At 39.1% G+C, this 16,811-nt stretch overlaps 1 protein-coding gene across 6 annotated transcripts in view; it reads left to right on the plus strand.

The window, feature by feature from the left end:
• The window catches only part of DCLK1 (doublecortin like kinase 1), a 243,785-nt gene that overhangs the window by 145,868 nt on the left and 81,106 nt on the right, over positions 1 to 16,811 (plus strand). The window lies entirely within an intron of this gene.

The following is a 16,811-nucleotide window of genomic DNA, read 5'->3' on the forward strand; positions in this document are numbered from 1 at the left end:
CACTGAGTTGAACTGGAAAAATGATGTACATTTCTTGTATAACTTCTACAGGTTTTATTAGCTACTTTATTCTCTCTGAGGTGCAACTTAGCAAAAAAAAAAAAAATAGTATATACCCTCTTGAGAAACATTAACACGTGGAAAGTTGTGCAGAAATAGACAAAAATAACACGAGATCAAATTCTTCATTGTGCCTTTGAACTACAGTCCATCTACAAAACCTTCCACATTTAGGTGAGATTTTTTTCTGCCTTTTGCCACCAGCATAGGAGTGGCAGAGGAACCCCAGGTTGCCATGACAGGTAGCATCTAACGTACCTCATTAAGTCTCTGGTATCTTTGGTAGAACTTCATACGTCCAAGTAATAACTTTCTGTCCCCAAGAATCCCAGGTCTCGGTTTGGTTCCTTGACTTTTTCCTGTCCCGTCTCCCACGCACTCACCTCTCCTGTCTTAAGAGAAGCCCAATGTTCCTGTGAGTTTTCTTCAAACAAAGGGTCCATTTTTTAATCTGGTGCACCCAGATGCTCCATTTGGACCTTGGGACAGGGCAGGGGGTGAAGAGGAAGCGAGAATGAGAAACAGTAAAACTTTCATCAATGGCTATTCTGTTGTTCAAGCTTCTGACAACGGAATATGCACACGTTGCCTTCTATAAACATGTGCATTGCACCGGGTTGAAATCCAACAAATTTCATCCAAACAACATCTAAATATTAGAGGGAAGCGAGCAAAGAGCTATGGTTGCTGGAAAAAATACAGGGAAGAAAAGAAGGTTCTGTGTAGTACAGTGAGTAATAATTGGATTGGTAGACATTTGTAGGATAATACTGAAAGAGCAAACATTTAGGTCATATAATTAGGAAACTGAGAAAAAAAGTAGCAAGAATAAAAAAACAGCAACTGAAGAAGACATATGTAGCAAAAGTTATAAAATTGTTTGTTGCATTGCTCTTCCTAAGTAAGCAAGGGCAGCACAGTACCTGATTGGCACGAGGTTTCTGAGGTTACATAGTACGGTGGTTGTGCCAGTGTCAAATCGGGAATTTCATCGGTGTTTGCGTTTGGCATACTCTACATGTTCCATAACGCAAAAGTTCTGAGTGGATGTTTGCAATAGTTTGTCAGTAGTTGGCGTATAACCTTTTCTCATAAAATTCTTTTGTTATACTCACAATTAATTCAGATAAAATGCATCAGTTTGTGTATGTGTATGCTATCGTATTAATAATAATTTGCAGGACGACAGAGATTGTTTCAGCTGCCTAATTCAATACAGGAAGTCAGTGAGATCATAAATCGTGGAACAAATTATCTTTTATCTTAAAGGAGAGTGAAAACACTGCTGTTGGATTTATGTGAATGGACATATGCTCTTGCACCTAACTGCTCTGAAAGCAAATTGGTCAGTTTTCCATACAGATACATTTGAATTATCAGATCAGTACTCACCGCACTGCTTTTTAGGGTTCCTACTTCGTGTATTGTGGTCAGGTGTCTTGTTGAACAAAGAGATGATTTTAAAACACTTTACACTCCATTTTTTTTTATTCTAAATTATTTGCTTGGCTAGTAGACTTGAAGTTCATATGCACAAGCAATTTCAGTATCTTGAAAAGCAATCGCACATCAGCTAAGCCCTAGCAATTGTCCATGTGCACATAATTTAATCTCCTTCTATTGTAGGCTCAGCTAAGCCATGTTGCACTAACTCACTTTTACCATGGATAGATGCAGATAATTGCCGTGACTCAGCTGACACTCGGTAACATGGTAAGCTGCAGTAACCTCATCATCTGCTTGAGCCTTTTTTTTATATATTATTGCCTTAAAGCGGAGCTAAGGAAGCTTTTCATTTTGTTTGCTTTTTAAAAGCTTTTTTTTCTTTTTTCTTTTTTTTTTTGATCGCATGTGGATCCACTTTTGTGGTTGGCTCAGCCAGGTTCAGGTTCTACATGGTAATTTAGGGGCCACGAAGCACAGGGGGTTACAAAGACCTGCCTCTACAGCTGCAGCTCGCACTCCTGTGAAAAGAGAAGCCCGAAGTGCTCTGTCGGACACACGGGGAGCGAGAACACTCATCAACAAGCTCAGCACAGACAAGCACTTTGGAGCCACGAAACAATCTCCTGCCCACATGGGAGTCTGCAGGAAAGGGTGGGAGGTTGACGGCTTTTTGGACCTGGCCCCATTTCATCTTAATCTGCTCTGGCTCCTGATCTTTTCAAAGTCTCCCCATTGTGCCTGTGATTTCTGCTAAACATGCAGAGAAATTTTTAAGATCAAGACCATATGATATAGCAAGATTAATCTACCCTTTGGCCTTCACCTCTCCCTCCCACAGGGGGAGAGGTTTGGTTCTGCTAATTTGTCATGTTACTTTTTTTTTCCCTGCCATCATTTTTTTTTCCTCCTCATGGTTCACCTAAATTGGGGATTTTGGTCCAAACACTCTCAACGTATAACGAAGATAAATAGATTTCTTTGTGTCCACTACATGCATTTTAAAGACATCATTGTTTATTTCACCCAGTTTTAATGTGGAGAATTTGTAACTCATTTGTAGGATATAAGTGTTTTTTCACTTTTATTATATATTGTGGCTTAGTGAATCCCTGTAGGTCTGCAAAGCAGATGTGTTAGTACAGCCAGTCTAACAGCTTCATTCCTTCCCTCATCTTCTGCAATGCAGTCAAGGTTCGGATTGTTATGATATGCAGTAATTAAATGTGAATAAATAAAATATCACCAGATAATGAAGCTGCAATCCCCTCTGTCATGTTAAATCATTGATGAGGTGCCTGTGGGTAGGATCTGTGGCTGATGATGTGTTCTGCCTTGAAGTCTGTGATGAGTTTTAGGTGCAGTTGTATAAATTTTCCCATTGTCTTTGCATCAATAGCCAGAAAAAAAAAAAAGCCTCAATAAAATGTATATGGGTCATCGTATCCTCCTGCCTCATCAATCCATTAATTTCATGTCTCCTGACACCTGAATAATAATGGGAAGTGGACTGATTTTGCAGATAACAACTATGTAATTCAACTGTGTTATCTTCTTAAGTATTGGTACGAAATTTGCAAGTATCTTAGAATGAAGAGTTAGGTTTGGGGGAAGAGATGCAGACAGCCTCTGTTTATCAATATGTTTTTAATATTTACCCCATAATACATAAATTTCAGTGACGGTATGAAAGAAATAATGATCAAAATTAAAATCTTTGTGTACATTCATCTGTTTCAACGCAAGGCAGATAATGTAGATCCTACAAACCCTACTCTCCTGGAAATGAGGTATGAATTTATTATTCCTCCTCTGAAAACTCTTCTGTCCCCACAATGGCTTTGAACCCATCTGAAATGCTACTTGTAGATCTGTATTTATTATTTTATCTATAAATAACTCAGACTTATCATACTTAATTTCAGCTTCTAGAAACAGGTAGTTGCACTGCATTCCTCTCACTGGTGAGGCTTTTCGTTTTACTCTGGTAAAGCCATAGAATATCGAGGTTACGAGTTAGGAGAGAGCTTTCCTTTGGCTTCATCAGCTGTAAATATTAGGGGTAGGAGCTCCTGTTCAAGCAAGAAGGCAACTTACACTTCAGGTTGGGCCTTTCAGAGGTGATGCTTCTTTGGAACAGCTCAAGGAGCTGGAATGTTACAGCTCTTCCTCAGCTGTTTTGGTCGGTCACCGAAGGCATATAGCTCAGCCCATCAGCCGTTCCTGGCCTTAGCCCATAACTGCTGCAGAAACATCAGTCTCCTGTCACAGTCTGTAGGCTGATGGGGTTGAGGCTGGACAATCAAAGTTCTTGAGGACTTGGTTTACCACATTCTCTTGTGATTTATCCTTGCACTTCCATCAGATTTTAGTTACTGTGTCCTTTTTTTTCTAACATTTCCTTGTTTTTAGAATTACTTTTCCGTAGAGATGTCTCTCGTACTCTGCTTTTACATTACTGATGAAGTGCACTTTCTGTCACATGAAGATAGTGGGGTAGATAATAAGTAGGAAAGAAATTGGGCTGGGACTGATTGTTTTTCCTCAGCACCATCGCAGAGTTCCTGTTGTTTAATATTAGAGATGCCCAAGTGGGATTTAAATAACCCCCATCCACAGTTGAGCAGCCTGTTGCAGCAGCACGGAGCTGAACATATGCTCATTTACCTTTCTGAGCTCCATTTTCCTGTAGCTAGGTTGCTACCAGTTCTCGAGTTAAATCTAAGGAAATGGTATCTCCAGATCTCTGAAATTCAGTCGCGCAGTAAACACGCCTCATTAAAAAACTCCTATTTGTTCGTGGCATTCTCATAGTGTAGGAAAACATGCCTGATCTATACAACAGAGTTCTGGCATCTGGAATTACCTTTTATCTCCACAGGTTTGCATGCAGGCACATGTAAATTTGGAGTAAGCAAACAAAGCCCAGCTTGTGGCACCTAAATAGAACCACATGCTGCAAACCTCAGCCAGCAGCACAGCTGCCAGCAAAGCTTCAGCGTGCACGCATCCCAGGAGCAATGTCAGCAGCTGCAAGCCCAACAACATTTCTGGCAGTGATGTTTTCCAGTTTAGGCCTGGCCACGCTTTACATCTCTTGCCCATCTGTTTGTTTTGCATTGTGTTACATCATCTCGATTGCAATATTTAAACTATAAAATCATCAGGGAATCATGCAGAGGGGGAAGCTGCCTTGTGCAGGTTGCCTCAGGGAGAGCTTTCTATTCATAGGACATGGTGTCAGAGAAAGTGCAGAGGCTTTTTTGTGGGAGAAACAGACATATGGGAAGCTGGGACTGACACTGACAAAACCACGGGGAGGTTGGGAGCAAATGGGAAAGTTACCACAAGGATACTTTGTCTTTGGTATTTCTGCATTTTGCTTAAGAAGCAGATCCGTGAGGTTCTCTGAAAGCTTCTTGGGTTCCAGATATTGGGGGAACGGAAACTGAGAATTTCAGGGACTATATTTTTTTGCTGCCGTTGTGGCCTAATTCAGTGTTTTGTAACTTTGAACAAGATTGCTGTATACATCCGTGAGTTAGTTTGCGAGAAAGAAGACATATTTTCTCTATTCCTGTGAATAGGTCTGATTTTTAATGTAACTTCTGGTTTCAGCTGTGTTTGGGATTCTTAGTTGTTGGTGGGGTTGTTTGTTTGGTTTGTTTTTTTTTTGAGGGCGGGAAATATTATTGTAAGAAAAGTATGTTGGAATGACTTTTCAAATAAAAATGAGTATCTTTTTGAGAATATTTATAGAAAATAAGTTACTAAACATTGGCTTTCCATCAGGTCTTTACTGCTAGCTGTTCCTTATCTGTTCAGAAACAGCTTTGGAGTGTTGCATCCCTTCCAAGACTAGGAGTGCTCTTTAAATATTGAACAATCCCAGACTTTTAAATGCATATTTCAGAGAAATAAGACTTTAAATAAAGAAGATATCTGAGAAAATTGTGGGTGATTCACAAAGAATAACATGGCAGAACTTGTTAAATTAATTATTTTTTCATCTTTCATAGTTGCTACACGACTTCAACTCAAAAGCAGCCAGTGTTTTGTCAACCATATGACAGCCCTCTTCAAGTCCTTAGGAGAATTTCATTTTTATTTAAAAAAAACCATCGCATCACATTTCAATTTCTTTGAAATTAGTGGAAAAGAAACAGGGCTAGAGATTTTCTTTTTGCCTTGCAGGCCAAAAATTACATGGGTCAAAGAATTCAAAAAGTGAGACACACCTGTGAAACATTCTTGTGTACAACATTGGTTAGGCTTAAGATGCTTTACCAACCATAGTAATGGCTTTCATTTAATTGGAGGCCAACTCAAACTGGAATTGTCTAATATCATCTAAGTTTGTGCAACTGAGTAGTGAAATAACTTTTCGAAAAAAGAGACTAAAACCAACAATCCACTGAAATGTTGTATAGTATCATAAATAAAATATTACTTTAAAATGTATAGTGTAAAAGCATTGCTTCCAACAATAACCTATCTGAATCTATATAAATATAGTCTTATCAATAAATAGTTAACATTCCTCCTGTCCCCCCTTGTTTACCTGCTGCATATTGATTATCATTTAAGCATCAGATGCATTTTAACCTGTAACCCTTCCTTGAAGTGTTTAAAGTCCAGACTGGTTCAGAAGATGGTGTGGGTGAACATACTTTTGCTCGGCTGGCTTTTATTTTGTTTCTTTCTGATAGCTACTCCTGAACTGGGCTAGCATTTGTGAGTTTTTGTGGTTTTGTTTCTTTGATTGTTTGTTTTTTCATACGGACATGCCTGTTTAAGAAAAAACATGTTTCTAGAGCAGATTGAGTTGTGGGAGGTAGAGGTGTGCCTCCTCAAGCAACTCTAGCATCACATCAGTTAGCTCTGTTCAACTAGAGTAAAAAGTGATGTAATCCCTGAAGTCAGGATCTGTTTCTCTCAGTATTAAGTTACATCGTATCGTAGGTTTGGAATGAATGTTCCATCCTAATGGTATGAGAGGATGTTGGCCAACAAGATCCTGAACTGTGAAGGAAAATGTCTGCATATTTTGAGATATCATTTCTGTTAGTGCCCTGCTGAGAGGAATTCTTAAAGCTAATCAATTGTCTGGTTTTTGAAGACAAATAAAAGATTTATTTCTCAATAGTCACTCTACTCAGGAAATTATACTGATTTTAATTTATCCATTAAGCAAGCACTCTTCCCTTACTAAAATGCTCTTGGACTTAAAGTCAGTTTTATATTAGAGTACGTCTCTTCCTTTTACTTATCTTTCAGCTAAATCCAGACAGAAGTGCTGACAGTGAAGAACCTTTTGAGTACCTTGTATGAGTCATACTAGGAAGAGTTAGTCAAAAGAATCGTAGAAGGGATCTGAGAGGTCCCAGAGGAGGACCTGCTATACCCAAATTGACTTTACAGGTTTCTGACTAACCTGTTTGCATCAAGTTGTAGTTAGGGAAAATCAACAGGTCCTCTACATGATGTGTTCCAGTTCTTCCTTTTCCTTGCAGTTAAAAAAATGTTTCCTCGTGTCATTAATAATCTGGAATTCTTTGTAGAAACTTAAGATCATTCTATTTTTTCCTATTTCTGATAAGTAGGAATTATTTTTCTTTCTTCTTTTCTTGGCAATTTGTTATGTACTAAAGTCTGCTATTTTTTTGCCTTATAACCTCTATTCTGAGCTAACGATCCCATTTAATCATAGAATATCCGAGTTGGAAGGGACCCACAAGGGTCATCAAGTCTAGGTCCTGGGTCCCCAGAGGACCACCCAAAAAATAAAAATAAATCAGATTTAGATTAGGTTTTTTTCACTGGTCATGTTTCCCAGAGTTGTGATCTTTCTTGGTGTTCTCTCGACCCTCTCAAGGTGAAAACCACGTTTCTGAATGGGTTACACGAAAGTTCATTTGTTATGTTAGCAAATTCTTCAGTAGCCCTAACAAAATAATTCAGGTGTCTTCCACACAGTGCTCCTGTTCGTATCAGCAGGACGATGATTCCTTTGGCCGAGTAGTTTGGTTCAGATTCAGCACGTGTCCCACTTACATCCCTCTTTGCAGAGCTGTTGTCTAGCATTTATGCAACCGATTCAAATAGTGAGTTGGCTTCAACCTTGTTTCTGTTGCTTATTTTCCTGGATTTGGACATTCTGCTTTGGACATTTTCAACTGTATCTGTTTTTTTTTTTTCTTTGTTTTTTTTTTTTTCTTTCTGATAACCTCCCCAGTTTTCAATACCATTTCTGTTGTTCTAATGTGATTATAGTTTTACCTATGGTGACGCCTTTTCCAGATTTAAAATGTATTCTAAGCTCATTAATAAAAACATTGATTAGTACCAGGCTCAGAAACAACCCTGCTGAGCTCCTCAGCTCCTTGTCAAACCTAGGAGAGAATATACTATTGGTAACTACTCTGGCTTGGTTTTCTAATACCCGTCTTAAATGCAATTTCTGTAGATGATATTTGCCTAAGTTGGGGCTTGGGTTTCAAATTCCAGATTAAAAAAAAAGTTTTTTCATCTCTTCTTTTCCCTCCTGTTATGCTGTCATGGAAAGGCCAGTTTGATGCAGTTTGTTCTTGATAAAACTATTTAGACTATTGCATATAATTTTAATATCTTCTAAGCTTCAGATTGTTTGTTTCCTTTATAATTTTGTATTTTGATGGAACAACAGAATGGCTGAGGTTGTAAGAGACCTCTGGAGATCATCGTGTCCACCACCCCTTCCTGCCCAAGCAGGGACACCCAGAGCAGGCTGCCCAGGACCACGTCCAGGCGGCTTCTGGAGATCCCCAAGGAGGAGACCCCACAGCCTCTCTGGGCAGCCTGTGCCAGGGCTCCGTCACCCGCCCAGCACAGAAGTGCTGCCTGGTGCTCAGAGGGAGCCTCCTGGGTGCCCGGCTGTGCCCATGGCCTCCTGTCCTGGCACTGGGCACCGCTGAGCAGAGCCTGGCCCCGTCCTCTCTGCACCCTCCCTTCAGATTCTTTTTTCTGGAAACTCAAGTTACGCAGACTGTTCTGCAACTCCCAGTTTACTGCTTTATCCCATTTTTTAAGTTAGGCACTTGATTTTTTTTTCTAGTCTCTTGGAATTTCACCTGCCCTTCACAATTCGGAAAACAAGCACCTGATAGCTTAAAGATTGTCCCTAAACAGTCTGCACGTCTAGCCAATTTGCAAATGTTTATCTGAGGACTCTCTCTAACCTATTCTGCTTGTAGTGTTCTAATCCCTCTGTGGCTAAGTTTACGTTATCGGCATAATTACATTTAGTCTTTTTAAAGAAAATTGAAACAACTACAACATCAAAACAACAAGTTAAACAGTCGGCTTCTCAGATTTGTCTGCTTTAATGGTTATTTTTTTATTTGTGTATTCTCTTTTTGTGCAAGACTTCTTACTAATCTAATCTATTAACTGTGTGAGTGCCATGGGAATTTGGTTTGTGCTTAACCTTTGTGACAATAATCTTTATCCCGGTATAGTGTGTTTTGTTTCTTTGGGAAGAAGAAAGTTTTTAAAACTTTATTCTGCATGATAAAGTAAGTGAGTGATAAGTTCATTATAAACATGCAGATTTACTCAGAAAAGCTTTAAAGGCAGAAATGAATAGAATGTTCAGTTTAAACACATTTTTTCATTCTCACCACAAATCAGTTAGAAGGTACAACCTGTAACTTCAAGAAACCTGGTTAAAATGTGTTCAAGTTGACCATTTCAAATGGATGTGTCTCAGTAATACCTTTAACTGCTGCTTTCCACGTGGAGCCAGTGTTCTGTAAATGAGGACTTTTTACTTTTCTAACTGCAGAAGGGTCTTAAGCTTATAAACTTCCAAAAGAGTCACTTGAGAATGAAGACAGTTTCATACAAACGATACTCTTCAGACAGCAGATAGCAAGCAGTACCAAAACCCCAGTATTTTTGGGCTGCAACATTGTCACTTCCATTGCGCTGGAATCCAAAAAAATATGATGGAATGCCTGTATCCTTGATGCTTAGGATGATGTTAATATTTACCATATGGACTGGATAGGAGGTCTGTTTATCCTCAAAGTAAAGAACAAGATGATTTTTAATAGGTAATATGACAAATATTACCTCTGTGTGCTGAGTAGGAAAGCAAGCTATTGATCTTGCTGAACAGAAAATGTAAGAAATACTGAATTTGTACTGTCCTCTCATTTCATCGCCAACTGTGTGAATAAAACAATGCCAAGAAAATGCCATCCAATTTGTGCAGATAAAGTAAAGGCACTCTAATGACGGATGTTTCTCCTGACTTCACCTGAGGTATTTGAGGGATAAATAATATCTGCTGTTAAAGTATATGCCCAATAAATATGCATTTGTCACAGAAAGAGAAAGAAGCCTTTGGCCACGTCTTTGTTCCAGGAAGAATAACGCTGAGTCCATATATAAAAATCATTCGCTTGGTTGCAGTTGTAGTCAGTTGTATCATCTTAATCATTTCAGTTAAATATAACTTTTCAGCGTCTTGGTCAGTTCAGGTCGGGTGGTATGCCACCTGAATGGGTTCTGAATACAGGGGCAAAGATGAGGAACATCTGTATAAGCACTGGAACAGCTTGGGTGAAGTATCTTCAACAGGCGATGTTAATTAAAATCTCTGAAAATGAGAGTATGTGGCAAGACATGCAAGACATACGTGTTAAAGATTACATCTGTGCTTAGAGGTGTGTTTTAGCTATGGGGAATAAATTCTCTTTTTCAACTCAGTCTTCAAGCTTTTTAAACATAATTTCTGATAATGCTCTTTCAGAAAGTAGCATTTTACACATAAAAATTCATTCACATGGTTTCAGTAGGAAATATTTCAGATTAATTTAGACAACCAGGTTTTGAAGAAGTCTTCTAATTGTCTCTGCCTACAAATGCAGTTAGAAAATATTTAGATGTTGTACCTTGTCAGTGAAGCTATTGAATGACAAGAAAATTTTTATTATTTTTTTTTAATCTCCATATTATCACTGCTCTGGGGTGGAATTTTTCTGTCTCTGTCAAAAAGTAAAATTGAATATCATAGCATTTATATAGCAAAAAAGAAGTGGTTCTGACAAAAAGGTTGACACTTGGAGAAGGTAGGAAGATAAAATCTATTCACAGTATGATCACAGATTACAGCAAAAAAACTTATATTGAGTAAAAGAGCCCAGCCCCATACAAAGATACTGCTTGTAGTTAAGGTATGTTCACCAGTTCTCAAACTCTATAATCTCTATCTGGTCATTTCACGAATAAAATTAATCTTTTCTAATTTACAGGTTCCTAAGACAAGTCATAGAAACCAGCATGTTCTGTTGGCTGTGGAAGGATTGTAGGGTGAATAGTTCATACCTATGCATTGTATTTTTAGCTGTCTACTTGTAAATGAGTTCAATCCTGCCGTCAGTGTCTTTAAGTGATGGAGAAAGGATCATGTTTGAAGATAAAGTAGGATATACTTGAAGCACTGTTTTGATTATACATAAAATCAATATCTCTTTTTATTAAAACTTTCTGGTTGATTTCACAGAAGTTGGAAACAAATAAGGGCTTTGAAGTTTGGGAATTAGAACAAGAAATTTGTGATAATAAATGATATTCCAGTCAGATTCACAAATACTGAATTCACACACACATTATTTCTAACTTACAAAGCATTTTTGGAGTAGTACCTACATAAGAATGCATTGTTAGGTTGGATAAAGCTATTTAGGCTTCTAACAGCTTGCAAATTATGAATTGTTGTATGAAGCTTTTCTCTTGTCAGCGAATATTTATCCCTGTTTCAGAATTGGAGAATGCTCATTCACATAAAAGAAAATTTAGCTTTTTAAAATATTTTATATGCCAGTAAAAGCATGTTTCTCAGGGAAAAAAAAATAAAATAAAAGGAAGGCTAGGTATTTGCTACTACAAAATTTGGCACAGCTGAAATAAACAGTATTCCTTCCTAATCTTTATCATGAGCAGAGGGTTGGTTGCTGATTAGAAATCAAATCAAACGATAGGATATCTCAAAAAAACATGTATTTACAGTGGCAGATAGCTTAGTGCATGGGATAAAACTTTAGGATTTTGTATTCTGCCCATACGTCACTGTCCATCTGCATCAGAAACACATTGAATGGGAAGACATGCAGAACAAAATTAAAGTCGGCACAACCATGAAAACAGATGATTAGAAATTGCTTAAGCCCCTGTGAAACTCTCCCTGTCTCTTTCCTTTCTGGAAACTGGTTGATAGTTACCCTTTTGAACATGTCATAATTACAAGTCATAGCTGCCAGTGATACATCTGTAGGGTTGGGTGAATTGCATTATATATCAGTGCCACTAGAGAGGGCGATACCATTTCCCTTTTGCTGAAGAGAGTGAAATTTAGTTCTGCAAACAGAAGATTACTGTTTTTAGTTGAAGGCATGAATGCAACTAAAAAGTAAAATCTTATTAGCTGCATTACGAATTAGCTACATGGAACAAATCACTCAACATTAAAAGCTAAAATCTGGGGTAATGATCTACTGATTGGCCTGAGGACATTGCTAGTGAGGCTAACATCTTAAAGCAGTGGTAAAAGGTACAAGCCTCAGGCTTATAGTAAAGTGGCTTACCAACAAGCGTGGACATCGCTGATCCTCCTGCCTTGCTTATCTGTAGGATACAGCTGTTGTTGAAACCAAGTTAAATGTTCTCATCCCGGAGAAACAGATTGGCAGGGATACCAAAAAATAAGTATCTATCCCCTACACACAGCCCTCAAAACAGGCAAAATGCAACAGAGAGTGATGTTTTAGCCCAGGAAGAACTCGAGAAGTTCATACAGTCAACTTCTGAGTAGCTGACAAGTAAACCTTTTTGATCTCATGGTAATTTAGACAACTTTTCACAACCTTCTCTAGCAACATGTTAAATTCATTCGTTTTCTGACACATTTATTGCAGATTAGTTACTCTCTGCTGCTTTCTTGCCATTGTAAAATTTAATGAACATATAAGCTAATTAAGCATTTTGGAAATGGAACATCGCATTCAAATCTCACGTCTGGAGATTGGAGGCATTATGATTCTGTGCATTAGCATCCCTGAATTACCTCGTGCTTATACTACATACATTCAACAACAGGAATAATCAGGAGCTCGCAGGTAAGTATGTTGGGCTCCCTATTAGTTGTACCAGTTGCTACCACTCATTAACATCACCGTGCAATCTCAGGAACTTTCTGTTCCTTGTCTTGGCCCAAAGGTGTCTCAGCAATGTCACATAGTAGCCTTGGGATATCTCCTTTTTTTTTTTTCTCAGCCTTATTGTTGTTAATGTCCATTAAATGCCTCAGACCTCTGTGGTAATATTGCATGCTGTAAAGGGACTGCAGTGCTACATTGTTAGTCTCACTGCTGGTAGTCTGTGTTTATCTCCCCCTACTTTGTAGTTCGGTCTGTAGCTACACAATGGAACATCTTACTGCAAGATGTTTTGGCTGGAAAAACATTCTTATTTATCTGGCATTCCGAGTTGGAAAGCAATAAAGTCTGGGATCAGACCTTGAAATTGACCTTCTTTTGCTTACCATGGGTATCATCATTTTGTTGCTTTAATCTTCGTCGACAGTGAGAGGAAGGACCAGGGCTTTGTGAAACATTTCTTTCCTCACTGAACACACGATAGAAAAATGTCATGTTTTCTCTTTGCTGAGCATGCCCACATGAGTGAGAAAGACAGCATAACTGTCTTCTGTCAGGAGTTCAGATCTATTTCTGGTACAGTTTTGTCATCAAAAGAAAATGGGGGAAAAAAAATGCTATTCTGTTTCATGGCTTACCAAACACCTGTTGTAGTTATGGGAACACTGCTGGTGAGGAGAGGGTAAGTACATATTTCTGTACCTGTATAGATACCGAGTAGAAAGTACAGTTTTGAAAACCACACTGTTTTGTTTTCTTTTCCCTTCTTCTTTATGTACACATAGATTTCCTATAGAAACTGGCAGATTATGGTAATGTCTAAGAGGAGACAAGCCGTGGTTGTGTGGTTACTGAGTGGGATCTTTGCCTGCAGTAAAACTTAATTTTCCAAACTTAATGTGACAGCATAATTGCATACATAAACTGTTCATGGGAGCTCAGACCTTTTTGCAACAAGTACCATGGTAATATGCTGCCTGTGTCTGCAAGTCTTTTTAGTGTTTGATAGCATGAGTTGCCTGGCCCTAGTATGTGAAGCACTGAAGGTTTGCCCGGATCTGCAGCACACGCCATAGCCCATGTCATTTATGAATAAACTTGTAAACCTAGAGGAAAAATGGCTCTTGACAGAACTTACCTTGGGGTTCACAGTGGTATTTGAGCAGCGAGAGTATTGAACTATGATCTTTTAAAACTTCACGACCTGGAAATTATTATGGTGAGGAAAAAGAAAATCATGCCAAAGACGTTCATAACTGATTTTGAAATGGTTTGTGTAAGTAGAAAAACAAGGAAAGAGGGGAAAATTCTCTGACAGACTAGAAAAGAGAGAATGCCCTGGCAGCAAAGGATGCTAACAGATCCAGGGCTGTATGAGCAGGAGCGGATCCAGTAGAGAGAGGGAGGTGGTCAGTCCCCTCTGCTCAGCACGTGGAAGGCCATGTCTGGGATAGTCTCCAGTTTCACACACCCCCCCCCCCCCAGTTCAAAGCAGCTATCATTAAATTGGAAGGAGTTAGCAGAGGACCATCATGATGATGCGTGGCTGGAGCACTGGCCATGTGAGGAGCGGCTGATGGAGCTGGTGATGTTCAGCCTGGGGACAGGATGACCCTGGGGCAACCTGCCAGCAGCATCCAGTGCCTGTGGGGAAGCCATTGCGTCTCCATCGAGCACACTGAGTCGGGCTCCTCATGGTGATGCGTGGTAGGAAGAGGCTTCTCTAGGCTAAAAAGTTCAAGCACTCTCAGCATTTCCTCATAGGAGAGGTGCTCCAGTCCCTTCATCACCTCTGAGGTTCGCCACTGGGCTCTTTCCAGTATGTCCATGTCTTCCTTGTACTGGGGAGCCCGGAATTGAAGACAGTACTCCAGGTGTGGCCTCACCTACATATGATCATCCACAAGGGTTTCTTCTCCAGGGGGAAAAGACTTGTTTTTCAGCTAGTTGTGGAAGGTGGGTTTCTCCTAGGATACTATGCCACTACTGCAGGGTTACACAAATAACAGGTTATGGCCTATGTGTGGCCCATCAGGGCAACCTGCAGAGCACTCCTAACATCACTCTTTATAAAGGGGACTGTCAGTCGTGAGGGGTGGTCAAATCTCCTGGTGGCTCCCAGCCTCCCTCTTTCCTACAAACAGTAACACCCTTTCGTAGCATATAAGCGTGAGCGCTTCTTGCCAGGGGAGAAGGCAAATGGTGACAAAATACCTCTGCATTTCAGTTTACGCATATGCTCTTTGTCCATGTGTGACAAAGCCCAGGTGAAGGAGAATTACTTTATTATTTTCTTTCATTTCTGGCTGAGTTGGATGAAAATAAGTGCTGTCTTGTATATTGTCTGAGGCAGGATTTTATCAGTAGGATAGAAACATAAATTGGATGTGCATTTAAGTGCCTCTTGTTGTCTTTCATACTACCTTCTGCATGGTCCTTTCCAGTAATATGAGGGGAAATACCTGTTTGAATACAAAATCTTATCTGTAACCTCATTCTGACTCTGGGTGGTTATAAGGTATTCAGAACTTAAGTACGTGTTAATAAGTGTAGTAAGATGAGAGATAAGGTGCAGTGTGTAGCAGGAATTGCAAGAAAAGGATGCAGATATTGTGTTCTTCATATGATGAAAGTAGAGGAAAGCCTCTTACATAGTAAAGAATGTTACATTAAGTAACTGACTATTTTCCTCCTAGGCTCTTAAGCCAATGACTGTAGTTTTATGGTTTCTGCTTGATTAGATCATTCTATTTCATTTGTTTGTTTGTTTTTTGTTTATTGTCCATTAGAAAATTCAGGTACCTTCCTGACTGATTCCTGTGAATGGGGACTTGGATAATGTCTTAATTTTACAAAATCAGACATGTTCTATGATTCTATGTTGGCTATTAGGTGTTTCGACATTTTAAATCTTTGTTAACAAGAAAGGTAAAGAACCTGTTGGCATTTGAAATTTATTGTCAATTTCTGGAGCAGCAGTTCATACAAATACATCAGTGTAAGATTGCTGCTGTAGTTGCCTGGTTGAGTCTAACTGAAAACTTTCATCTGCTTCCTCCTGTTTTCAGTTGATAATTAACTCTTACAACAGAATAAATAAGTATCTTTCTCCATTTCCCCTCCTTGCTTGCTATAACAATGAGATTAACCATCAGTGGATTGCATAAGAAGTCAACAGAAATAAATTAGCTGCTATTTGGCATTAGGAAGATGGGAGAGTTTGGGAAGAAAGGCTTCTTTGGTAAGACCGGGGCTTTTCATGGTCCTCTGTGCTCTCAGCTGTGCTGGGCATTCCTTCAGTAACGCATCAGTTCTTGCTTCCATTTCCTTCAACAGCTTGACGACAGACAAGCAGTTAGGGCAGCCAAGAGAAATACACTTCATGACATCATTCTCTGGTGGATATATTTAAGTTAATTAGTTATGCTCAATTTTATTTCTTTGTTCTCTAATCTGTCTAAACTATGTTACAGGCTCCACTGATCATCTGTGAAGACTAAATAATGTGCAGGCTTGTACATAGTATTTTCTGACTAGGGAGAAAAAAAAAAAAAAAGGCTTGTTTATTTCTCTTAACCTATTTTGAGAAACTTAACCATGGGAAGAAAATGGGGAACAGGTCTGATACAGAAATAAATGTCTATTTATTTTTAAACAAGTATACTGACATTGTGAGGTGCATACAGTGTAAACATTGCTGCAGACTTATAATAGTATACTGGCTAAGAAGTGGATTTTTTTTTTTCCTGACTCTATAATATGTCTGGTGATTAATTTAGTATCCATTATGACTGCAAGATACCAGCTTTATGCACACCAAGTTATTTCATCCTCAGGCCAAGAACCATTTTGCAGGCGTAATGCAAGAATGCCTACAGAGCCGTGTGGGTGTATGTAAACTCTAACCTGAACATCTTGCAGTGTTCTCAAGTGGGAGGGTAATTTCGCCTCTTCATTGATTTTACTGATGTCTCTTATGAGCAAGTAGTGCCATTTCCCTCAACCTGTGATGAATTGCGTGTGCCCACAATGTGGGCTGTTGCTCACCAGAGGATTAAGCAGGAGCAACAAACCTGCTTCACTTTTCTTCAAACCTTTCATGAGTGACAG

This window comes from Anser brachyrhynchus (genome assembly GCF_964034855.1).
Source record: "Anser brachyrhynchus genome assembly, chromosome: 1".
Classification (NCBI taxonomy): domain Eukaryota; kingdom Metazoa; phylum Chordata; class Aves; order Anseriformes; family Anatidae; genus Anser; species Anser brachyrhynchus.